This window comes from Theropithecus gelada, chromosome 10, assembly GCF_003255815.1.
Source record: "Theropithecus gelada isolate Dixy chromosome 10, Tgel_1.0, whole genome shotgun sequence".
Classification (NCBI taxonomy): Eukaryota; Metazoa; Chordata; class Mammalia; order Primates; family Cercopithecidae; genus Theropithecus; species Theropithecus gelada.
The window spans coordinates 5,887,298-5,893,297 of NC_037678.1; the positions used below are offsets into that span (position 1 = coordinate 5,887,298).

At 53.5% G+C, this 6,000-nt stretch overlaps 1 protein-coding gene across 2 annotated transcripts in view; it reads right to left on the reverse strand.

Annotated features, from left to right (window-relative positions):
- PRR5 (proline rich 5) overlaps positions 1-6,000 on the reverse strand; it is a 64,709-nt gene that overhangs the window by 39,148 nt on the left and 19,561 nt on the right. The gene's annotated exons all lie outside the window — the stretch shown is intronic.

Below are 6,000 nucleotides of genomic sequence, written 5' to 3' on the forward strand. Positions count from 1 at the left end.
TCGCAGAGTGAAATAACTTGCCCAACATTGTGCAATCAACAAACGGCAAAGTTGGGCCTCACCACAGGGAGCGTCCAGCCCCTTGCACGGGGCCCTTCCCAGTCCCCAGCTTCTGGGGTTCCCACAAGGCTCACCTGACCCCTCCATCAGATAGGGGGGTGACAGCTACAGCTCCAGGAGCTGAGAAGACCCCATATAAAATGTAAGAGAGAGGTGGTGGCTCACGCCTGTAATCCCAGCACTTTGGGAGGCCGAGGTGGGAGGATCACCTGGGGTCAGGAGTTCATGACCAGCTGGGTCAACAAGGAGAAACCTCGTCTCTACTAAAAATACAAAAATTAGCCGGGCGTGGTGGCGCATGCCCGTAATCCCAGCTACTCAAGAGGCTGAGGCAGGAGAATCGCTCGAACCTGGGAGGTGGAGGTTGCAGAGAGCTGAGATTGCGCCATTGCGCTCCAGCCTGGGCAACAAGAGCGAAACTCTGTCTCAAAAAATAATAAAAATAAAAATAAAATGTAAGAGAGCCTCGTGAAGAGTCTTTGTTTAGTGCAAATCAACCAGTGTCTCCTGGGCACCTCCTGTGTTCCAGACATAAACATAAATACCATTGTCTTTGGGAGACAGAGCCATAAACAGACAAACTTGCTCGTCAGTCAAGTGGAATGCACCGGTTCATCTCACAGGCAGCTGGGGGCCCACAGGCAGCAACAGGTGCTTTGTAAACTAACCGTCAAGTGCTGTACACGTTTTCTTTTTCTTTTTGAGACGGAATCTCACTCTGTGGCCCAGGTTGAATGCAGTGGCACCATCGTGGTCACCGCAGCCTCTACCTCCTGTGTTCAGGCAACCCTCCCATGGTAGCCTCCTGAGTAGCTGGGACTACAAGGCATGTGCCACCATGCCTGGCTAATTTTGTGTGTGTGTGATGGAGTTTCGCTCTTGTCGCCCGGGTTGGAGTGCAATGGTGCAATCATGGCTCACTGCAAACCTCTGCCTCCTGGGTTCAAGCAATTCTCCTGCCTCAATCTCCTGAGTTGCTGAGATTACAGGCACGTGCCACCATGCCTGGCTAGTTTTTTTATTTTTTTTTATTTTTAGTAGAGACAAGGTTTCACCATGTTGGCCAGGCTGATCTCGAACTCCTGACCTCAGGTGATCCTCCCACCTCGGCCTCCCGAAATGCTAGGATTACAGGTGTGAACCACCACAGCCGGCTCCCTGGCCAATTAAAAAAAATTTTTTTTAATAGAGACAGGGTCTTGCTATGTTGCCCAGGCTGGTCTCAAACTCCTGGACTCAAGCAATCCTCCCACTTTGGCCACCCATAGTGTTAGGATTACAGGCATGAGCTACTGTGCCCAGCTCACACTCTCAAACTTACAGGAACACTATCTTTTAGATCCCAAACCAAATTTCATAGCCAGACATGGATTTCCTACCTTATTGCTGTAAAAAAACCAAAAACAACAACAACAAAACATATAAAAATACTAAGGCGTGTACTGAATTGTCTCTGAAAAGAATTAAAACAGAGGATAAAGCCCAGATCCTTGACTCTTCGAAGGGGCCTTTGAGACCTGCTTGCCCTCCAGCTGCGGGTCCCTCCCTTGCCCTAGAATGTCTTTCAGGGAAGTTAGTTGCCCCTGTCTCTGACCGCCTTCACTCTCAATTAGGCTCAGGGGTCGTCCTCTGTCACCTGATGACTTTTTTTCCATCCTATGCCGTAAGCCAGGAGGGCAAGAACCGTAACAACTTGTTCACTGCTACAGTCCCCGTGCCTAGCGCACGGAGTGGGTGCTTCATAGATACTTGGTTTAATGGACGGATGAACATTTATCTCATAAGAAATAAAGGGATTACATTGGACCACATTGGTGAAAATGCCTCATAAAAGTGGCCAGGCTGGACAGATGTAAGGAAGAATCTCTGTCACGGCTACTGGTGTAAATGCAGCAAAGCAGAACCGTCGGGGATCCAGACGGGATGAAATGGTTTCCCACGCCGGAGGCAGGCTCTCGGGAGAGGGCTGGCTTTGTGGGCTCAGCACAGCCTGGTCCCACGCTTGCTGACCGCTGGCAGGGCCTGGCTGGCAGGAGAGGCCAGCCCCAGAGAGGGAGGGAGGCCTGACTGCTTGGGATAAGAAATCAGAGAGAAATCAGCAGCCCGAGGTGGGAGGCAGGAGGAGGGAAACGGGTGGGGGGGGGGGGGGGGGGGGGGGGGCTGGGAATGCCGCAGGCATCTGGGAGAAGCGGCCAGACAGAAATTCCGGAGGTGGGGATGGCTGAGGAATTTTAAAGATATCTTTAGAAAAGGCATCTCTAGTCAGCGTTAAGGAATTAGCTATCACTGCTCCCTGGCCCCAGCCACAGATGTGTAAAATCTGTCTACACCCAAGAGCCCAGTGCCAGAACAGTGGAGGCTCAGGAAAAGGTGCCACTGCTCCGGGTTTGGGCCATGACAGGTAGAGAGGGCACAGCTGCGGGCTGCCCTTGGGGCCAGAAACCCCAGGCAGAGGCCAAGAGGGGACAGAGCTGTCACAAACCCTCAGAGCAGGGGGCAACTGGGGGACAAAGGGCCGAGTCCAGCCCCTAAGTGTGTTCTATGTGGCCTGCAGCGTCGGAGGAAAAAAAAAAACCAAACTGCATGCGGCCAACATTTTACAACGGAGAGACTGACACAGAAACCTGGATTCTGGCCGCCCTGAAGCATCAGATGATAGTCTTGCTGGGCCTGAGTCTCACATGACAGCTCCTACCCGGGCACTGCCCCTGCCAGCAGGCACGAGGGCTCCAGGTGCCCACCAGGCCTTCCTCTCACTTATGGGGCTTTCTGGGTCTGATGAGGGGGCTGGGGGACCCAGCAATTGTATTGTGGAGGGGTGCCCTGTGCAGGGCTCATTAGAGTCTGAGACCAGGGAAGGGAAATGCCCCTGTTAAGGAAATAAGAGACAAAGGGACTCAGTCACACATCCCCCAAGCTGCCAGAGCCACCCCCGCTCCAGACTCATTCATACATCCTCAAAGCCACCAGAGCCATTCCTGCTCCAGACTCATTCACACATCCCCAAAGTCACCAGAGTGGCCCCCGCTCCAGGAAGTTGCCAGGCCAGATGTCCTCTCCTCCCCAGCACCCAAACTCATGTCAAACTCCCCCTGGCCAGCGGGGTGTCTGGAGCTGGTAGAGGACCCTGGTCATGGAGGGGGAACCCTGATATCCTCAGAACCACCCTTCTGAAGGGCCTGCAACCCCTAAGCCTGGCTCAGCCCCAGCTGGACTCAGTTCCCATCCCCAGGGACAGGAACAGACCGGTAAGTCAAGGCGGCTCATGAACCCGGGACTCTGAGCTCTAGTCCATTAGAACTACAAGTAACATCATGATCTCTGGGACACAGGCCAACCAAGGGGAGACGGCATACCCCTGAAGGGGTCAGTTCGGGGCCCAGGGAGGGGTACTAGAGGCATGGTACAGGGGCGGCCATTAAACATACTGCCCCATCTCGTCCCCACAAGGCTGCCAAGCGGGAGACCAGTCCCATCTTACAGACAGAGAAACAGAGGCCCAGGGAGGCCAAGGCGTATGTCCGAGGTCAGAGTCAGCAAATGGCGGAGCTGGGACTGCAGCCCTGCGGGCTGGTGGGGAGAGAGAGACAGCCTCCATCTCGCCCACTGTGCCCGGGGCGCTGCCCTCAGCTGCTGCCCTCAGCTGCCCACTTTCCCCGGGCACTGCTTGCTCTGGAGGGGCACTTCTGCCCCCTGGTGGTGAAGCCTGGTGTTCCCTCAAAGCAGACCCGAAAGTCCCTTCTGCACAGAGCAGCCTGGTCAGTCCTGGACACCCGGGAAGAGGCCTGGCAACGTGCTGGGCACGGAAAGCCATGGGGAGTTCCTGGCTCTGTCCCCACAGTCTCTGCCATCCGGGCCCGTCCCATCCCTTCCCTGGGATGGGCGAGGAGGGTGACACCACTGCCCTATGAGGCACAGAAAAAATCCACGCACAGTCACAGGGGCACACCAAGGCTTGGGGACCGCTGCCAGGGTGATTGCACGGCAGAAGTAGGTTCCTGAGATAGGACCGTGACGCTGGGGGAGCCCAGGGTACTCATGGTGACTCTAGCACCAAATGGGATTAGGCTGTCATGGCCACGGCCCCTCTCTGTGCACCGATTCTCAGGGACTGTCCCAAGGCCACATGGCCAGTTAGTGCCCATGGCAGGATGGGTGTCGGGCCCATCAGAAGCAACACGTGTTGTGTTTCACACATTGGAGAATCCAACAGAGGCTCCCCTGTGGCAAGCCTGGGGTGGGCGCACCGACAGTAAAAGTGGGTGGGCCCCTCTCTCAAGTTCCTCCAGAAGAAATGTTCCCCCCTGGTGGCCTTGGAGCCAGGATCAACTGTTATTATTCCCATTTCATGGATGGAGAAACTGAGGCTGCATGGGGACTACAGCAAGGGACAAGAAAGACACGGTCCCTGCCACCAGGAGGTTAGCCCACCGTCCCATCCTAGCTCTGCCATCTAGTATGTTCATGCCCTGGCCGGGCATGGTGACTCATGCCTGTAATCCCAGCACTTTGGGAGGCCGAGGCGGGTGGATCACCTGAGGTTAGGAGTTGGAGACTACCCTGGCCAACATGGTGAAACCCTGTCTCTACTAAAAATACAAAAATTAGTCGGATATGGTGTAGTCCCAGCTACTAGGGAGGCTGAGGCAGGAGAATCACTTGAACCCTGGAGGTGGAGGTTACAGTGAGCCAAAATCATGCCATTGCATGCTAGCCTGGGCGACAGAGCAAGATTCTGTCTCAAAAAAAAAAAAAAAAAAAAAATCTGGGCATAGTGGCTCATGCCTGTAATCCCAGCACTTTGGGAGGCTGAGGCGGGTGGATCACGATGAGGTCAGGAGATCGAGACCATCCTGGCTAATACGGTGAAACCCCGTCTCTACAAAAAATACAAAAAATTAGCTGGCATGGTGGTGCATGACAGCTACTCCGGAGGCTGAGGCAGGAGAATCGCTTGAACCTGGGAGGCAGAGGTTGCAGTAAGCCGAGATCGTGCCACTGCAGTCCAGCCTGGGTGACAAAGCGAAACTCTGTCTCAAAAAAAAAAAAATTATACATATATATACGTATATATATATATTTATGTCCTCCTTGCAGCCTTGAGGTCTGAAGATGGACCTTCTTCCCTAAGTCTTCTTTGAGCAGCTGAGCTACCAGGACTCCATCTGGGCCCTTCTGCACCCTGGTGGTCTGGTCCTGTGCACTCAAGACACGTGCCCTCCTTTGGTTCTGGATTCCAGTTCTAGGGGCCGGGGAGGGGGCTTTGGCCAGCAGGTCCCTGGTCTTACTACACGAGACGTCACACATGTACCTGCATGAGATTCTCTCTCCAAGTCACCTTCCCACCTGTCAGCCAGGTCTTGAACACCAATCAGTTTCCAAAGTCTCTCTCAGGCCACGTGTTTTAAAATCGGATTCTAGTCTCTCAATAGGTGCTTCTGTGGTACAAGGAGGTAAAGGAGGTGACTGTCCAAGCTCAAGGATGGCACTGCAGAGAGAGCCAGGTTTTGGAATCTCCCAAACTGGGTCTGCCCTCAGCTCTGCCACCTCCTTTGTGTCAAAGTTGTCAGAATCAGCCGGACATGGTGGCTCATGCCTGTAATCCCAGCACTTTGGGAGGCCAAGGTGGGTGGATCACCTGAGGTCAGGAGTTTGAGACCAGCCTGGCTAACATGGTGAAACCCCATCTCTATTAAAAATACAAAAATTAGCCAGGTGTGGTGGTATGTGCCTGTAATCCAGCTACTCGGGAGGCTGAGGCAGGAAAATTGCTTAAGCCTGGGAGGCGGAGGTTTTAGTGAGCCGAGACTGTGCCATCGCACTCCAGCCTGGGCAACAGAGAGGGACTCTGTCTCAAAAAAAAAAAAAAAAAAAAAAGAAAAAAAAAAAAAAAAAAAAAAAAAAAAAAAAAAAAAAAAAAAAAAAAAAAGGGGTTTTTCA